This window comes from Lepisma saccharinum, chromosome 11 (genome assembly GCF_977018435.1).
Source record: "Lepisma saccharinum chromosome 11, izLepSacc3.1, whole genome shotgun sequence".
NCBI classification, from domain to species: domain Eukaryota; kingdom Metazoa; phylum Arthropoda; class Insecta; order Zygentoma; family Lepismatidae; genus Lepisma; species Lepisma saccharinum.
Window position 1 is genome coordinate 35,837,111 of NC_139239.1, and position 20,783 is coordinate 35,857,893.

At 40.1% G+C, this 20,783-nt stretch overlaps 1 protein-coding gene across 4 annotated transcripts in view; it reads left to right on the top strand.

The window, feature by feature from the left end:
* Nucleotides 1-20,783, top strand: part of bwa (alkaline ceramidase) — a 59,977-nt gene that overhangs the window by 13,070 nt on the left and 26,124 nt on the right. The window contains exon 1 of one of the 4 annotated variants that reach the window (XM_083130916.1): nt 18,950-19,057. The exons of 2 other annotated variants lie outside the window; for them this stretch is intronic. The gene's annotated coding sequence lies outside the window, so the exon portion shown is untranslated. Of the gene's footprint in view, nt 1-18,949; nt 19,058-20,783 lie in introns of those variants that run through there. One more of the 4 variants, XM_083130921.1, reaches the window with a different exon arrangement.

The following is a 20,783-nucleotide window of genomic DNA, read 5'->3' on the forward strand; positions in this document are numbered from 1 at the left end:
TAAGAATACTAATACTGTCCAGGTACCTCACTGAGGAGGATTTAAGAGCGTATGTGCTAAACTGGTTATTTACATGCGTGTATAAATATAAATAAACTTTTACAAGTTGACCTTTGACCTTTCCATACTAAACCCCGCAAGCCCTGAGATACTTTGAGTCCATGTCTTCGGCTGGCTACAAGCTAGCATATATGGGTACACTTTTGCACCGCTCCGGGGTGTAGTGTGCAGTGCTCCGGCGCCCGGACGTTGCAGTTATTATCATTGTTCTAAATTCCATATATACCATTTTATATTACAATTTATTTTAGATTTCGCGAATTGTAAAACGCGTAAAAAAGTGGATATTGGGAGTTCGGGCGAGATGGTAAAGGGCGGGGGTTTGTGTTTCCAGGAAGTGAAATGTCTGCACCCCCGTGAAGAGTTTCCCCAGGGAGGGAGGGAAGATTCGACGGACCTTGGTCTGCACCCTGTGTCCAGCTCGGTCCAGCTCAAATTACGTCAAAAGTGTTGACCGCACCAGTGTTTGCAACTGCCAAATTATTTACACAGTAATTCAAGTGAGCTGTTTCACAAATTTTACAACCACATTCAATAAATTGACTGCTTTTGAATAAAACTTGGGGTGAAAATAAAGCTATCTAAAAAGAACTCTCTACTGATATTTACACAGCACAATTAAATCATATACATTGTACACATTATGAACACAAGAACATGTTTTAAGTTTTATTACGTATTATGACACAATTGGTGATCCCAGGATTTTTTGTAGTAGTCTCCTCATTTTGTCATATTTTCCTGCCTTTGACTTTCCTTTTCTTAGGAATACTGGGCCAAAGGGGGGCCAAACCTCCCCCGGCCCCGCCTCTGTATGACACTTTATTACTTAAATATTATGTATATACTCTTTCTGCTGTAATGATTCTGATTCCACAGCTTAATTTCTATCTCCATACTGATATATCTTTCCTTCCCATGAGGGATAAAATTAAGGAAATAGGTTGGTATCACTTTCGGTCGTTTCAGAGATTTCCAAAGTGATCTTGCGTGGATGCTTTCCAGTTGTGGAAAGAGCATGGGAGTGTCTTCACGTTTTGAGAACCTTGAGGCCCTAAGATTTGTTGAATTGTTCGATAGCGGGAAATTTCCTATATATGCAAAGGAGTTTGGAATTTATTGTGGTGAGTACATCGTCTATTCATGTGTTTCTTTGGTTTGAAATGAAATTTTTAAAGTTTGTGTTTAACTTTTTATTTTAATGTTTGACTCCGAATGCGATTTTTTTTTCGAAAGTAAATGTGACGTTTGAGGATCATATGGTTTATTTTTAGAACCATCACTTTATTATGATATTTTGACAAATCCAGCCACCGGGCCAATGAGGCTATAAACCTTTAATCCCCCTCTTGGCGTGTCATTGTACTACATGTTTTGTTGTACTGAAACATTGCTTGCCTCCTTCGTAAGACTACGCTTCGCTACTGTTTCTATGAATGTGATAATTGCTATGATATTTGGTACAGTGGTCGCGAAGATATTAACGAACATTCTAGACAGTCGACCACGTCCTGTTATCGTCATACTTTCGTTAATAATACGGGAGAAAAAATACGCGTGGAATGCTCTTGGCAACTAAATTTTTGTGTATGAATTAGGTTCATTATTATTATTATCATCATCATTTCTTTTAAAGATATACACACACACTGAATCATTTGTATTTTTGATATTTACTGTCTCTTTTCTTCCGCTTTAAACTAATGACGGCGATGATGATAATGGTGATTGCATGAAACGACAAGGGGAACCCCACAAAACTTTCTTAGTGCCATCGACATGAGTGTAAGGAAACTTTCAAACCAATGGGACAAGCGACACGGGATGTTCACACTGTCACACTAGTGACACACACTTCCAGACTGTAAAATAGCATTCATTGCACATGAGGGTTGTGACGTTCCTTTCTGGTGTTCGCCACTGGATCACGGATCACTACGTCACGGTAGCTACCCAATCTCCTTGTGCGGCGGAGTTATGAGACTCTCCTTAATGTTATGCTACAATGAGCATTCTCAGGACGAAACGGTTTGAACAAAAAAATAGCTTCTTGCTATTTTACAAATTTAATAACACATTTTGCCTTTAAACAATCACTGCAAAATAACAATAATATTCACAAACGCAATCACATTTGAATTAAGTTGAGGCTTTTCCTATAAAACAGTGTTTTTCACTAAATAAACGTCATCTCACGCAACTCAACTCACTTTTTCCTTTTCACGCACTGTTGTCCTGGCAACGGAATCAATAAAAGATTGGACAGTTCTACAAATGTTTATAAACCGGAAATGACTTCCGCTTCCGATATTGCGTGTAACAAATATACAGCAAAAATTACAAATTTAAATCAACACAAACAACAGTATTGAAACTAACAAATATATCGAACAGATGTCTGTGAAATTAACAGAAAGCAAATAAACTATTACATATGGCCAAAATAAACAAATCGTATCAAGTTCTCCTCCCATACAAACAAAGAAAATTGACGCAATGTACATGAAGGAAATTTTCTTTATAGAATAAACTTCTTCGAGCTTACTTCAGAACTCTTCACTCTTCATGCAAACTCGCTCTAAGAAAATTCATATGATCCTACATTTTTTAATCATAAAAACTATCTGTTCTCTTGCTTTGTGTAGAACTTCTTTTCTTTCTTTCACCATCCTTTCCACATCTTCTAAGAGCTTCTTAACATTAACAGCTTGTTCTTCATACAACTATACATTTCCTAAACATTTGTATTTCCAAACGTTTAACTTCTGTAATTGTTCTGGGCTTAAACTTAATTATTGACATTGAAGTCTCACATAAAATTATACATTTGTTCCCTATTGGACCTTTATCATTTTCAACTATGGCTGTCCTTTTCCTTCGACTTCGCCATTCATTCTCAGATTGGTCTCCTGGAACTAAATTATCAACATTGTGAACTTCTAATTCTTCTGGAAATTATACCTAACGTCAGCCCTCTTTCGGTTTAATAATAATCATTACAGGAAATGAAATTCAAGTTGTATCCAAATCATGTACACAAGCCAAGCATCATCTGAATAATTAGATGACTTTATAAACTCTTCTTTATCCATTTTCTTCAAAGAATGTGCAGGACTCTCGACGATTACTTTCTATGATGGAATATACTATTCAACCTTCATAATGCAACCAAAAGATAGATTTTCATATACATTTGATAACACGTGCAAGCTTATTTGATAAAGTGTTTTACAAGCGGTTTCTTTTTGTTTTCTGATCTGTAATCTCCTTCCTTCTTTTTCTCCATAGATCAAACATTTCTTTCTTCTCTTGCCACTTCAATAAATCTCCTTCCAACTTTTTCCTCTTGGACAACGGAACAGGATAATGATTGGAGTAAACAGGTTCTTCACTGGTTAGATTTATTTTACAGATAGAATTCCTAGATAATCCTGACTTGTCGGCGAATATTCTTCCATAGTTCAACAATAAATTAAATAGCTGCTCCTTTTCCTCAACTCTCAAAACATCTGAAGCAAAGGCTTTATCTCTTATGTCTGATTCTGTTGCAGTCCACTCATCAGCGTTAGCTTCTTCCTCCGCTTTCGTACACTGTATAAAGGCTGTCTTCTCCCGCGACTCGCCCTTCTCTGAATCTCCAGCGTTAGGAAGTAAATGTTGCTCTACTGTGTGTCCGTCATTGATCAGATACAATTTTTCTGCGCCTGCATCCAGAGTGGCTTTGTATCTTCGAAGGAAAGGATAACCAAATAATAAGTCAGCTTCTAAGCACTTGACCACATATACCAAATCTTCAAATATAAAACCGCCAATTTCAAAATTTATTCGCCTGCAACCAGCTATCCGTGATCTTTCTTTTCCAGCAAAATCTTTTAATATTACGCCTGGACACTTCTGCAATTTAAGACCTGGTAATCGCTCTCGTACTTGAAGCCAAATATTATAATTCATAAGGGTACATTCGCTACCCGTGTCCAGAGTGCATTTTATTTGGAATCCTAATACCTCGACTGAAATTTCAGGTTTCTTCACATTATCCCTATCTTCTTCCATTATCGTCTTTCTAATTTTTAAATAATTTAGAGGAGTGGCTTCGATATTCAAGTACAATACTTCTAACGGATCTTCTGTTAGGAATGGGTCTTCACTTTCGTCGCTTTCTTTTACTTGCATGCCCTTCATTGCAAGCGTAAGAGTACCGCTTACAACGGGCGCTGGGCTAAACCCAGAACTTCATTGCAGTTAATTTCCCATGGCGACGCTGTAACTCTAAGATTACTGGAAGGTAGCTCTTCCGTCTGTATTGCACACTCTTTCGTTCTGGAGCTCTTTGATCTCTTCTCCAACTATTTGTGTACGGCGTAGTCCTTCTATAAAGTCTGTTACTTGTCCAGTTTCTATTCTTCCACCTACCACCCGGGAATCGCTGTCCTTCTCTGGTGATTGGTTCCTTCCCATTTCCGCTCTCTGCGCTGCGGGATCCTCCAGGATTATTAGTAGAAGTTGTCATCTGTACTCTGCGAACTCGAGGTTGGTTAGGTCTCCTTTCTTCTGCTTTATTACCGTCGCCTCTCCACCCATCTATATGTTCTGAGGCTTCGTACTTCCCCAAGAAGTTGGTCAACTGGTCAATGTTTCGAGGATCTCTTGTTAATACTAGCTGTCGTATTCTGTATGGGAGCTGATGAATAATTAAACTTAACACTTCTGTTTGGTCCACACGTTCGACCAAGTTACAGTATGACCCGTAGACGTCCCAACAATAATCCTCCATAGAAAGACCTGAGGATTTGGAATATCTTCTGTTTCTTAAAATCTGGATCTCTCTCTGCTTCGCTTCTGCAGAGGCATACTGTTTTTTAAACGCGGCACAAAACTGTTCAAAAGACTTCCACCTTCTCTCGTTGGCAATAAACCAGGCTTTAGCTTTCCCTTTCATTACAGAAGGAAGCACCTTTAATCTATAGTGCATAGGCATTTTCATTATGTCCATGGACGTTTTCAGTTCTTCCAAATAACGCTCCGCTGATATGGAATTTATTTCTCCGGTAAATTTGCTCAGAGAGTTAATATCCGACATTCTAAAAAAAATGTCCAGTGTGAGATGGACTATGAGAGACATCAGGAGATTTATCAATATCTTCTCTGGGTATCCCTTTTGTACTTTGGATACGTCTTCTCCTCTTACGGTTCCTTTTAGTCAACAATTCAGCAGAAGATACAGATTCTGTTGAAGATATACCGGAAATCAAAGGGTCATTATCATCTCTCACGCATCGAACATTTTCCACAGATCTGTCAGTATTTCCAGCAGTCATTCCTGGATTTCCTTGGACAGATTCTAAATGTAATCTCTCCAATTTCCCTAAAAGGAATTCCTCCATAAAATAGAACTTCTGGTTAATTTCTTTATTCATCTTCTCACTGTCCTGCATATACAAATTCCTTGAAGTACTTTGCTGATCCACGACGGATTCTATCCTTGCTTTTACGGTGTCCAATTCATTCATTACTTTTCGTCTGTCTACTTCCCAGACTTCTTCTATCTTATTTAGAGCATCTCTCCCTTCATCAATCTGTTTTAACAAATCACATCGCACAACTTCCAATTCTTCTTTGTTTTCTTGTCTTCTGTCTTCTATTACTCTCATCATTTCATTTTTATCTTCTTTCCGCTCATCCTCAATCTTCTTCATCAATTCTTCTCGGTCTGCTTTCATTCTCGTCATCATTTCCTCCTTATCATTCCTAAATACCTCCTCCAAGTTTCTGAAAGCTACCTTAGTTTCGTTTCTTCCGTCTTCAATAATCTTCATCAACTCCTTCTTATCCTCTTTCCGTCCTTCTTCAATCATCTTCCTCAATTCATTCTTATCTTCTAGCCTTCCTTCTTCCATTTTCTCAAACCTCTTTATCATTTCATTCTGATCTTCTTTCCTTCCTTCTTCAATGATCTTCCTTAATTCATTCTTATCTTCTAGCCTTCCTTCTTCCATTTTCTCAAACCTCTTTATCATTTCATTCTGATCTTCTTTCCTTCCTTCTTCAATGATCTTCCTTAATTCATTCTTATCTTCTAGCCTTCCTTCTTCCATTTTCTCAAACCTCTTTATCATTTCATTCTGATCTTCTTTCCTTCCTTCTTCAATGATCTTCCTCAATTCATTCTGATCTTCTTTCCTTCCTTCTTCAATTCTCTTTAACCATCCACAAAGTACCTCCATATTTAAAGTAGCACTATGCGATTTGCAATTTTTACAAATTAAGTCATCATCAGGAATAAATTCTCTGGATATTGGCAAATTTGCACACCCTAAATGGAAATACGCCTCGCATTTCCTGCACTGAAATATTTCGTCCAAAGGCTTATCTTTATCATCACAGCAACTCAATTTATCCATTTTCTTCTTGCTCTGGCTTCGCAAAATTCTCCTGCTCATAACCTTGATATCTCTGCAAAATCGATCACATGACTTACATCTATGTGTTATCAGACTTTGTAACGCTCGACAATTTCCTCATGACTTCACACGGCACAAAACACACGTTTTCTTCACACGATATTACAGTTACAATTTATCCTTTTACATCATCGATGCCTTCACGTTGAGCGCCAAATTTACCTGTGACGTTCCTTTCTGGTGTTCGCCACTGGATCACGGATCACTACGTCACGGTAGCTACCCAATCTCCTTGTGCGGCGGAGTTATGAGACTCTCCTTAATGTTATGCTACAATGAGCATTCTCAGGACGAAACGGTTTGAACAAAAAAATAGCTTCTTGCTATTTTACAAATTTAATAACACATTTTGCCTTTAAACAATCACTGCAAAATAACAATAATATTCACAAACGCAATCACATTTGAATTAAGGTGAGGCTTTTCCTATAAAACAGTGTTTTTCACTAAATAAACGTCATCTCACGCAACTCAACTCACTTTTTCCTTTTCACGCACTGTTGTCCTGGCAACGGAATCAATAAAAGATTGGACAGTTCTACAAATGTTTATAAACCGGAAATGACTTCCGCTTCCGATATTGCGTGTAACAAATATACAGCAAAAATTACAAATTTAAATCAACACAAACAACAGTATTGAAACTAACAAATATATCGAACAGATGTCTGTGAAATTAACAGAAAGCAAATAAACTATTACATATGGCCAAAATAAACAAATCGTATCAGGGTCCAAACAGCAAACGACACGTTCATATGGCGTATTCGCCTGCTACTTCAGTCGGAAAGCTCCTTAATGGAAGGGTGCTGAGACGGAAGCGACGCGCTACAATGGGAGTTCTTAACTAAGTGACAAGCGACAAAGTGCCTTCTGTCTATTAGCAAGCGTTGCTTGCGAACAACAGATAGGCGACACAATAAACCGCACATTATAACAACAGATCGAGGCGACACGATAAGCCACACGTGTTGCTTTGTCGCTTCTGCGTCGCTCAAACTGGGCCATTTCCTCAATAGCTTGCAACATGTTGCCGTGGTTTGTTGTTCGCGCTTACGCGATGCAATGAGTGTCTTGCTTTACTGAGATTGCGCACCAAAGCGATAAGCGGCACGCGACACTTATCGCTTGAGGATTTCACCAACCGAACGCTGGCCTGTGCTTCCCGTCATGCCGCTACGATGTGAAATGTTGCTCTTGATTGGCTGCTTTCCAAGCAACATGTGTCGCTTATAACAGTAATTAAAAATAAAATAATAAAGGGGGCGTTTAGAGGTTCGTACCTAGGTTTGGATTATTTATAAGGCATGGATGTTCAATCACGTAATGAGCAATTAAAATGTACGAACACAAATTGAATTAGATATGATTGCGTGAACGGTCACTGGTTCGGCCAATGGAGAAGGACGATGATGTTCCTTCTGCATTGGTCTTCGTTTACTAGCCAATTTACCATGAATTTATCTTGAATTTAAAAATCAGGAATCGGAAATCAGAAATCAGAACACTGGACACTGAAATATGTTACAAAATAATGTTTAATACATTTCTGTTGATATACTTACAATCTCTGGTCGCTCACCGACACAAGACAAAACACTCATAGACCCATGATGCACCGCTCTAAACAAGTGAGCAACGCAGACCGCAGATGTAAACACTGCATTCGAGCACCATGGCCTAACCAGTTACTTTAAAGAAGTTTGAAATCACAAAGCTAAGATTTTAAACATGGTCCAGAGAAGAGAAAACAATTTCTCTCTGACCTATAAAGGTGCTGAAAGTTTTAACTGCGAATGTTCTAAAACTGTCTCTCTAAAATGTGAATGTCGAACTGACAAATCGAACTGTGTCTCTCGAACTGTGTATTTCCACTCTCACTTTCCACTGCCCCTGCTAAGTCCTTACTTCGTCTTTTCTTTCTGTTCTCCGAAGAATTGTCCTTCACTCTATTGGTCGTTGAACTTTTTGCTCCGCCCACACGTGGTCACTTCTGTATGTAGGGGTGAGAATCGTTTCACACGAGGGGCGATAGGGGCGAGAATTGCTTACTGAGAGGCGATAATCGCATAGCATGAAAACACAATAGCACCTTGTTTGAGAGCTGATCTCGAGGAATGAAAAGCATCTGTTCTAATTAATTTTAATGGCTCTCAGCTCAAATTTTATCGCACACAACTCGGACACTTCGGTAAAGTTATTCCTTCCTTTGCTGTCGAAATCGCATCGAAGCGAAGATATACGAAGAGAAATGTTCTGGCAGGGTTGGAGTTCAAGATTCTCTGCTATTTACTCTTGTCAATTCGACGTCAGTGAGCCAGACGGGCTGGCGGCGATCGTGGAAGTTATGCGTCTCGTGGAGAACACCATGTGTGGAGCAATTGTCTCGATTCCGAGCCTGGCCACCTGCAAAATCTCACGAGGACAGAGGATCTTTGTTCAAAACAAGGGAGAAAGTCTTCTTGGGGTTTTAAATTTTAAATGCCTGAAGTTCCAGGTGATTAGCTCCTTCTCGGCCGAAATCATCTTGATAGGCTCCATCTGGGCTGAAATTATCTTGACGTGAGCCAGAGTTTAGATGAATTTGTACGGAACAGATATGGGAGTTTATTGCCGGATACACTGTTTCCTTCACCTTGAAGTAGGGGCGGTGATATATGGGAGGCTTCATGGGAACGAACGCTCGGCGAGGCAGCTGGGTTTCTTCTCAGAGAGCAGAAAATAAGATCTTGGGGGAAAGCGTAGAAAGACCGATGGAGATTTGTAATTGGCACATGGTTATGGTAATTGGCACATCGGTTATACGCTTCGGTATGAAAGTTGCCTTGGACCGAATGACCCGTGTCGCTTTGGTGTGAAATCCTCGTATCGTTTGTCGCGTGTCGCTTTGGTCTAAAATCTCCTTGAGGAAACGGTGCAGTCAGAGCTTTTGTCCCTACGGTTCGAAAGGCTGCATTGATTACCGACTGCTCACTTTCAAGCGACATTTGTGGTTTGTCGCCTTGGTATGAAATATCTCTCAGGATACTATTTATATTCTAATAACATAGAAAAATAAACTCTAATACACAGTCGAAGACCTGACGTCCGGAATCACATTGCGATGTTTCTTCTTGTGTTACGCATGCTATTTATTTATAATTTTATTTTACTTTTCTTTCCAAATTAATGCCATTTCGTGACTGCAAATCACTCCACAAATATAACTGTTTCCATCAATTCACGTACCGGCTTTCAAGACAAACAAATTTACACAATATATTCCAAAAACTAACAAAGCCGCATTACTTTCATAAGAAAATTAGCACCGACATTGATCGCACTGCCATCTATGTTTCTCATCCAGTTTCTTGGGTCGTTTTCCACACTACGTTATTCAAGGCGCTGTAGTACGGCGGCACTGGAAGGTCGTTTCCTCGCGACCACCGATGGCAGCACCGTCGGGGGAAAACAGAAGACGAACGCTATGAGCAAGAACTCGCAGATAGCGCGCATTGACAAAACACTATCGTGTTCCGTACCATTCGCTTTCCGATACTTTCTAACTGCGTTCAGGAAATTTGCGCATTATATAATATAATAAATTATACGCGCAAATTGACTGAACGTAGTTAGAAGTGGCGGAAATTAATTATATACAATGGTTTCGTTTAACTACGGTCAACCCATCTCCCATTAGACTGAAACAGCCTTGAGGCGCCGCGTCGCTCCAAACTGCTGTGTGTTTGAGAAGAATCTCATGTATCGCATACCTTATAGAGCACCTTCGTCTACTGATGTCACGATGTTCACGTTGATCGACTAGGCATTTTAGGTTTAGCGCTTTTAGCATAAATAATACCTTTTTAATCAAGCCCCGAAAAATTGCAGTGTATTTATGCTAAAAGCTCTAAACCTAACAACCAGAGCAATCCCCGCTGACGTCAGTAGACAAAGGTGCTCAATACGGTGGTCGATAAGGGAGACACTGTTTGAGAAATGATAGCATTTGCATTTTGTTTTCCTAAGGAATGCCGGGACTGCACGAGGAAACCCGGAATGTCACGATAGCTCATTCAAGGGGCACAGTGAACGAAAAATAGATCGTCTCTAAAAACCTCCGGACTTCTACGTAGCATGTGAATTTCACAAGATGCTTCAGAAAGTTTCGGCGTTGCACCACTTGGTTAGTCAGCGTAAATTTCTTCTCGGTAACGCGGAGCATAAAGCATATCCTCCAGTAACGAACCACAAGAAACGGCTCTGCGCCGACGAGTTTATTTTGTTTGTTTGAGTTGGGTGTTTAACTCCACTTTATGCACAGATAGGTTAATCGGGACTGGACCTACAATTTAAAGTGGGATCCTGTGCAATGTACCTCCAACAGGTATTCTGTGCCGACGAAAAGAAAATTTCCACTGTCTGCCTTCTCTTCTTCACTCTTTCTTTACCGGCCACCGCCTTGTGCCAGATCATCTGTGCTCGCGAGGTCTGTGTCAAGTTCCGTTACATCTGCATTGCGTTTTCGTCAAGTTTGGCGCAAAATTTCTTTCATTGCTCTACTGCTAACGATTAAGCCACTCGACAAATACCTGAATCAACTTACAAAATATTAGTACTCTCCATAAATATCCATACACCTGACTAGCACTATGAATAATGCGTATTATGTACACTATTTCGTTATTTCTCTTTAGATACGATTTTGATTGATTGATTGATTTGATTTATTTTACTTCGCATTTCTGCTACTGTTGGATAATCGCGAAGATGAGGCTGAATGATGAAATTGATGAAGAACACACACAAGGAGCACCCATGCCAGTCCGGGACCCCTGTCGTCGTTGAGTCTGTGCGTGCTAACAATTGTCCTAGCAACACGGAGATCGTTATATACGGTATTGATTATGTATGTATGCATTATGTGTGTGCGTGTGAACCAGTATGTTTACTTCTATTTTGCATAAACCATTTGGTTTAATGTTTTCTATATGTAATTCTAATTTGTCCTGAGTTAGGTGGTAGAGCAGCCCTACGCTGAACCTAGCTCAGCAGAAAGTTTATATATATATATATATATATTCTAACATATCACTGTACAGACGCAGACAGACAGGCACACCGAAAGAATCCGTCCAAAAAATATCACCTAGCAACGTTTCAGAGTTACAATGGCGGTCAATCAAGGTTATATACTTCGTTTCCGGTTGCAGGGATGTCCATCCACAATGTTGCTCCTAATTTTGTAATCGTGTAACTTTACAATGTCAGTCTTTCTCCTTTTCCGACTGTCTCCTAAACAGTGAAAGTTATTCTGCTTCATTCCTCGGTTCTGATCCTTCATGGCATTAGCGAATTAGTTTAATTTACTCTCAGCTCAAATTTTTATAAACTTTATCCTGAGGGAGTGGCGCAGGAACGACGGGTACATTATACCCCAGAATTTTTGGGAGGGAGTTACAGTACCACCTCAAATCCTTTGCATCGTGTTGTATAAACCCCTTCAAATAATTTAATAGACGCAAGGTTCTATTGTTCAAGGAATCTAGTTTTTATTAGCTAATCGATAAAGTTTGTTTTGTGTATATTATCTCCCTATCCAATAGATCTAGAAACATTGTGAACCTATTATACTAGTAGTATTTCGATGCAAATTGAACTGTGCCATTGCAAATTTAATTAGGAGGTAAAACCTGTTTAAAATGAGTGCACAAACGATGGAAAAGAGGCTGGAGCTTATGTTCCTCAATTGTACATATTTTTGAAACATTTTAAAAACTATTTTGAAAATAGCCACAATATTAATTAATTCTATAGCCTTCTTAAACCACAAGGTTTATGGCTGCAGCAACATAGGCCTTCTATCTGTCCTTATCCTTATCCTATCCACTCTTTTCCATGTCTACCGATTTCCTTTAGGTCCATCTCACCTTTATCCCTCCATCTTCGTCTTGACCTTCCTACTGGTATATTACCATCAGGTTTCCCGACGTGAATCCTGTGAACTCTTCTTTCCTCTCCCATTCCTACCACATGGCCTGCCCACCTAAGTCTTCTTGATTTAATCCTTCTAATAATATCTGGACATGAATACAAATTATGTAGTTCTAAATTATGTAACCTTCTCCACTCACCTGTCTCCTCATTCCTTTAAGGTCCAAATGTTTTGCTAAGGATTTTATTTTCAAATCCACTTAATTTATGTTCCTCAATAGGCACAACATTAAACAAATTATCTTGTAAATATTGCAAGATTATGCAAAATTTGTTTTAACGCTTCAGAACTATTTGAACTGTTCTAAAGTGGAATGGCCCTTGTTTATGTAGTGTGTGTGTGTATGTGTGATGGTGTGTGTGTGTGTGTATGTGTAATGGTGTGTGTGTGTGTGTGTGTGTGTGTGTGTGTGTGTGTGTGTGTGTAGGTTGATTTCTTGTAAATCTCAAATAAAAAACGTTCCTATATGACTGTCGTCAATAGTGGTGCCTTGAGGGAAGTGCAAAACTGCAAAGGGACGCTTACATATCCTTCGGAGGGCAATGGACACTTGCCATCTCCCTCGAAGACGAGTGGTGAAAAATTTCATTCTGCTCATTGTGAGTTTTTATGTGAAAAGTGAAAAAAATGTTATTACCTTATCAGTTAATTCCAAATAAATCATTGCCCCTGGAAAAAGTCTGAGTATGTCCATGCTTGCGCCCCTGTTTCGATTACAGTAAACACAGCAATAATAAGAAACTAATTGAACATGGATCGGAGTCAGTTGCTCTCCAGTGTTAAAATAAATTTTGCATAACGAATAAATCACAGTAAGCATCTTTAGAAAGCTCCTAGAATGAAAATCCTAGCACGCCTAAGGTCCGCTTTAGACGAAAGCATTTTCCTTAGCATTTTCCTTAACATTTACGCCATGACCAAAATGCTACCGTGTAAAGTGAGAAATCTTATGGCTTTTCAAATGCTATGGCATATTTCATGGCATTTCTCAAGGATAGGCTCGGTCCGTAGCATTTTTCGTAGCGTAACCAATCAGAAGCGACCTCTAGATCACGAGCGCAGTTGTAATGGCGGCCGCGTGAGATGTAAACAACGTATCACTTCACATTTATAAAACACGATAATTATTCAACCGAGAGGAATTACGCTTCGTATTAAATGGTTTTAGGTAGAGAAGCATGGCACTGATTATATATATACCGTGCGTCCATTTCGATCTTCAGCCGAGAGATCGGGAGAATCGTGGCGGGTGGCGCTGACGGAGATGCCGACATTTGCGTCCTGTAATGACCGCTTATTTTTATGGACATATGCATACATTCATATAAATATTGCAAAACGAGCACTAACCTGTGTTATAATTCATCATCTGTAATTCATCCAAGTTCTGCCCTTATATACACAAAAAATAGGCTTTAGAAACGATGTTAAGAGCCACAGATAATGAAACATTTTAATCATAGTTTTGACCAGTAACGTCCTCCTTAAATTTATATCCTTGAAAGAGTTTTGTGTCGATCGTTTGGAGGTTTCGAATGTGCAACACTGTATCAAGATTACGCTGCAGACAAAACCGTTAAAAGTCAATGGTTTTCGTGAGCTTCCTTGCAATCCGAAATCTCCGAGCTCGAGTTTTTTGTTCCTTCGTGACTAGATGAAGACAGAGCTGTGAATATAGTGGCGAGCAGATGTAAACCAAGAGCGTGTTAATTTCGTACTGTGCGCAAGAGTGATATTCTTGGTTACTTGCCGTTACTTGTTTGTGTTATTGCAGTGTGTATGTGTGTTGTGTCAGTGAGACGATTGGAATGCCAGCCTCAAGGTTCACGTTAGAACAAAGAATTCTTATGTATGACAGTTACGTGAAAACAGACTCGTGTCGAGACGTGTGTATGCAATTTGTACAGAAATTCCTAGGCGTTTCACCTCCACATAGAGATACGGTTAGACATCTTGTCCTTAAATTACGAAAAACTGGATCGTTAAATTTTAAAACACCTAAACAAAAACGACGGATTCTAACCGAAGCAAAACTCGATTAAATTGGTGCAGCGTTAGAACGTTCTCCAAACAAACCTCTACACCGTGAGATGGACGTGTCAAAATCATCAGCACATACAGCTACTAAGCTACCAAAATTAAAACCGTACCCTTATAACACAGGTTAGTGCTCGTTTTGCAATATTTATATGAATGTATGCATATGTCCATAAAAATAAGCGGGCATTACAGGCCGTAAATGTCGGCATCTCCGTCAGCGCTGCCCGCCACGCTTCTCCCGATCTCTCGGCTGAAGATCGAAATGAACGCACGGTACTTTGCAACGTTTACTGTGCATGTATGGAATATTAGTTTAGTTTTTTCAATTGTAAGTACCGCGCACTCGCCATATATGGTGTAACTCGACGTGCCTTTCATGCTGTATATGTTATGCATTGTAATCGCAAAAGCTAGCTGAAAAGTTACATGAAATGCTTGCGTGTATCTTTTATAAGATTTTTGGAAGCTTTTACATAGAATTTATGTTAGCAAAAATGCTTTCGTCAAAAGCCTGCCTAACTCAAGCATATGATCCGTCCTATTTCCGTAGCATTACCAATCAGAAACGACCATGAGTGCAGATGTAATGGCGGCCGCGTGAAATGTAAACAATTTATCACTTCACATTTCTAAAGGCCGATAACTATTCAACCGACAGGAATAACGTTTCCCATAAAACGGTATTAGGTTCAAATCAACGGCACTGCTTAAGTACATACTTTATACACGTATGGAAGAATGTTTTAGTTCTTTTTATTGTGAACACCGTGGACTCACCATAGACGCCATAGATGTGCCTTTCGCGCTGTATATATTATACATTGTATTGTAATCGCAAAAGCTAACCGAAATGTTACATGAAATACTTCCGTGCAAAGTACTATGTGCTATAATTTTTTTGTAAGCATTTACATAGCATTTATGCTAGCAAAAATGTTAAAGGAAATGCTTTCGTCTAAAGCGGGCCGAAGTTCAGTTTTTTACTGCTAATATTGCTTAGGTGGAAGTGGTGCTTCATTTCCTCCTTTGTGCGGAGAAGGATTCTTCCTTGCGAAAATCTCATGCCGCGTGTGATTTGTGATGACGGCAACGACCTTCAAACAATAAAAACTTCTGCTGGGACAGGGAGAACAGGCGGCTCGCGTTCTCCTCTGAGGCTATGAAGTAACTGGATACAACTCTTGTGCGGAACTTTCTTTCATTAGGAAGAGTTTCCGCCTTTCTCCTGGCACCACCCATGAAGAGCCAGTTGCAAAAAGTCATCAAGCTTCTGTCTGAAAAATTCGTTCATCAGAATTGCTTTATTAAAACGTATCGATCAAAAATACCCGTTCATTTGAATCAATCCCTTCGTCGGCCGATCGGTTCTTTTCGATTATATGTCACAGTCAACATCCACATTATCTATACTACGTCCCAAGAGTCTGTGGAGCAAGACCGACAATAACGTTAGAGAAAGGAAGACACAGAGTGAGCGGACCGGGACAGTCCACGTTGCCGAAACCGGCTGGTAGCTGCAACCGCGTTGCCCCCTTCCCTCTCGCGTGTTCATTAGTCTCGTTTTCGTTCGCTTGCTCCACAGACTCCCGGGACAGATTATATCAATATCTCAGACACTACTATACAGCTCGTCACATATGATGACCGTGCAGGCAGAGTGAGAAACACTGCGAACAATCCAGTGACGTTGCCAGAATTCCCAGTGGTTCACTAGGACCTTAAAAACAAGGGATCCAGATGTACTGCGCATACGGATCCATCGTATATGGCGAGTTGTATAGGGCGTCCAATATAACTTTCCCTCCAAATACTTAGTAAGCAGGGTCAGATCTCCTCCGATGGTTTGATCGTAACATATGCTAATAAACATGGAGGATTCGTTTCAGATTATTCTGCAAATAAAAAAAAACTAAAAAATATTGAAGAAATTTGTTTCAAGTTTACTTTATCAGGACTCACAATCTGTGGAATCCGAACCACTGTGCAATGTGCCTCCACATAGAATCGAATACGGAACCCTTGATTGCAGGCGACAGCTTCACCACTGTGCCATCGGGTAAATTAAATACATTAAAATTCTGATTGAAGAACATTTATATTCTACAAAAGTGTCCTTCTTTATGGAATTTTCTCTTAGACAGTCTATAGCAATTTTAATTGACTTGCAGTAGCAGTCTACTTGCATCGCACATTAAATTGTAGGTCCAGTTCCGATTAGCCTTTCTGTCAAAAGTGGACTTAAAACAACAAACCAATCAATACTTCTTTGTAGAAAACTTCAACGCTTATAACAAAGGAGAAGTGATTTCGCAAATAAATTAGACCCTTCCGTATGGTATTTTCCTCAACTTGGCTGACGTAATTTCTAACGGAAACGTGGGATAATAAAATTGTGCCGCATTGATATTCTATACGTTTCCTCATAAACTAACAATGTAAGGAAATGGCGTGCTCCAATTTTTCATTTTCAACCTTGACCTTCAACATTTGCATCCAGTGCCGGCGATTACGGGGGGGAGGAGCATGGGGGCAGTTGCACCCTCCACTTTATGCCCCCCGCACTATTACCTCTAAATGCTAAGATAAAGTAAATTGTCTTTGCCCTCCCTCACCCTGTTTTGACACCGAATCGTCATCTATCATTATTCATTATTCATCTTCATCGCAGTGATTACCTAAAGAAGCAGAAATATATATATATATCAGTGGCGTATACTGAGTCCAAGATCTGGGCTAACTCATTGTGTCACGTGGTCCTAGGCTATGAATACAAATAAATTTACCAACTCGTAAGAAATCAGGTTGCCAACTCATAAGAAATCAGGTTGCCAACTCCAAAATCAGCATCATCATAGCACTGATAAGAATAATAATATTTACAATTTCTGATCGATTTTCCTCCTGTATTTTATTCTCAAGAATTCAATTGCGAATTATTAATATTTGGCTTGTTATCAGTATAGTCTCGCTCCTGGTATGCACTATCTATCGTGATGTTTTAGGGTTTTTGTTTATGGACAAAAGTTATCTATAAATAGGTTAATCGGAATTGAAACATAAGGGTAGGTTGGATCAAAACACTGAATTATACGTAGCTACTCCCACGGAGAATTAAAAAGTAATAAATAAATAAACAATAAGAAAACAACTTTGAATCCATAGATTGCAAAGTTGTAAGGAAGTCTCGAGTCTTCGCTTCCACTTGTGAGTGAGAGCGAAATATCCGTGCCGTGCGAACTTCCCGCACCAACACTGCACCTCAGTGGGCAATCTGCGTGCGTTGAGAAATGAAAATACGGCGTATGAAGACAATCCCCTTTTCACGGAACCACCTCCTGCTTCTTCTGCTGATAGGGCACTGTCACACACGAATCAGATGACGAGAGGTCTCCCCACTACTGCACGAACTCGACCGCCGAAGCCTCCTGCCTAGCGCTCCTCTTTTAGCGCTACAGTACCACCGCTCGCTTTCAAGTCCATACTTCCACACAAGAGCGCTCTTCTACAAATACGGCGGGCCAAGCAGGCCTGCGGTGAGCCGACAACGTTAAACATTAAGCTATCGATGACTTCCTTTCGTTTATAAAGCTTGTGCTACATTGCACGACACCCTTTCAGCTGGAATGTGAACGTGATTATTGCACACGTTGACAATTGCAGGTAAGGCTCTTACAGGCTCGTTGCAAGATACTCGAATTCAAGCAGTGCCTAAAGACCTTGTTCTTTCATCAATTTCATCATCCTCATCGTCAACATTAGCCTACAGAGATAGAAAAGCGACGTGAAATAATTGATTGATTAATTTAGTTTATTTTACTTCGCATTTCTACCACTTTCGGCTAATCGCAATGAGGATGAGTGATTGATTTGGTGTTTTAAGTCCACTTTATGCACAGTATGGCTAATCGGGACTGGACCTACAGTTTAAAGTGGGATCCGAACCACTATGTGCCTCCACCGGGTATCGAACCCGGGACCACTTGATTACAATGCGACGACGCTACCACTGTGCCATCGGGGAGGCCAGGATGAGTGATAATATGATGAAATTGATGAAGGGACACTCACAACGAACATCCATGCCCAGGCCGAGATTCGAATCCGGGACCCCTGGCGTCGTAACGCGCTGTATTAACCACCCACGGAGGGCGGCGCTACGTGAAATAAAAAAGATACAAATGCAAGCAGTGCTTGAGGAAGAACCGTTTTGAAATCAATTTTTCTTCCTTGCAAACATTTCTGTGTCGATTTGTTCATAATTATGTGTTCTCCCGGACAAGATCATTCATTCATCTGATCTTTCACTCACCGCCCTGGCTAAGAAATCGCAAGTACATTTACAGGGGAAGGGAGCAAGGGGCGGGCGGTACTTTCCTGCTTCCTTTGCAAGGAACTGGAGCTTCAGAAACAGGAAGTTCTCCCACACCTCGGATGCGTGTCTCCTTCTTTCCTACGTTCGAGTTTCAAATCACAGAGCGAGATAGTGGCGCCAGGCTCAAAGCATGGAAATTGTTCTATAACTGTAAGTATGGATGTTAAGGTTCTGGTTTTTCTGTTCATTACGCCCAAATAATGTAGATAGCTTATGGTTACGTAAGATGTTTGCTCGTCTTTTATATGAGACACCAGTTACAAGTATCTACGCTTACTTTCACATCTTCAATTCAACTTTCTAACACTTTCCCGCGTAGTGTAACGAACGAAAAGTTCTCGAAAAATGTTAGTAATAAGATCCACATTGCTTAAAGTCCCACACTTCTGGGTTATAACGATTCCTTTGAGAGTCAGTGTGATTATCTGTGACTGTACCGAGTTGTGATCGGAGAAGATTTACTTGTTTATGATAAGAAACACTCCAAAGGTAATTGTGCTATCACCTGTTTCCGGCAGTGTTTACGGCCGATATTTTACTCTGCCAGTTGTTATAGTTTCTACGCAGTTGCAAGGTGTGAAAGAACGTAGGTTAATCAACACAAGCTTGAGGAAAAACAAGATTTTGTTTTCATTCTCAGGCAGAGAAATATCTGCGTTTGGGGTTCTAATTAAAGGGAGAGATGTTGGGGTGCTAGACCCACTAGACCCCTATATCATTGGCAACAATATAATAGTTATGTTTGAGATGTGAATATTTCAATTATATTAGTTCAGTCAAACTATAGTTTGACCCAAACATTTAAAACGATTGATTTGCTTTATTTTACTTCACCTTTTGTGTCACTTTTGGCTAATTTGCGAAGATGGGGATGAGCGATGACGATGATGAAAGGACACTCACAAACATCCATGCCCAGGCCGGGATTCGACCCCGGGACCTCTGGCGTCGTAGCGCGATGTGCTAAACACTCCGCCACGGGGACCGGCAATATTTAAAATGACAAATACAATGATCGGGTTGCAGGTTTTCCGCCGTCTTCAAATTTTTACATGCTTTCATTAAAATCGTTACAGCATCAAATCTTAATTACGTTTGTTGCAAATTGTAGCTCTTGAAATGTATTGAAACTACAGTGTATTCGTAATTAGTGGGCGCTTCTGAAAGCGACAATAAAATAATGACATTCTTCCGGAAATACAAGCCCTACTTTCTCTGAATGTAAACGCAGTTGACACTTTCAGCATTCGAGGTCGTCACAGACGCCCTACAAGACCCATACAGTGTTGTCTTGTTTCCTGTGTAGAACTCCAGAAGGTGAAGATAAAAAACCTTGAACGACGCAAATAATGACGCACCTCCCTCACTGGGTGCCTGATAGAGATATTGCGTGGCTGCTGTTTTAATAATGTCAACAGACCGGATGCATGCGGCAATTAAAGCACGTGAGTGAATTGCGTTTTTGCAACCAGCGACGCTGTGTTCTGTTGCGAATAAAATTGAAACAAACAAGTTGGAACTTTGGGAGCTGCAGTCTTCATGGAACCAGGGGATTGACCCAGAGATTTTCCTGTGGGGAGGGAGAATTTCGAAAAGGAAATGATTGATTGATTGATTTGTTTTATTTTACTTCTCTTTTATTTACTTTTAGCTAATTGCGATGATGAGATTGATGTAGACATTCAGAAAGTACAGCCATGCCGGGATTCGAACTCGGGACCCCTGGCGTCGTAGTGTGCTGTGCTAGCCACTCTGCCACGGAGATCTGCTCGAAAACGAAACGAAATTCATAATACAGGGTGTCCGAATGGAAACGCCCTAATTTCAACTGTCTGTAACTCCACATGTATATTTGATGTATCCAAATGAATTATGC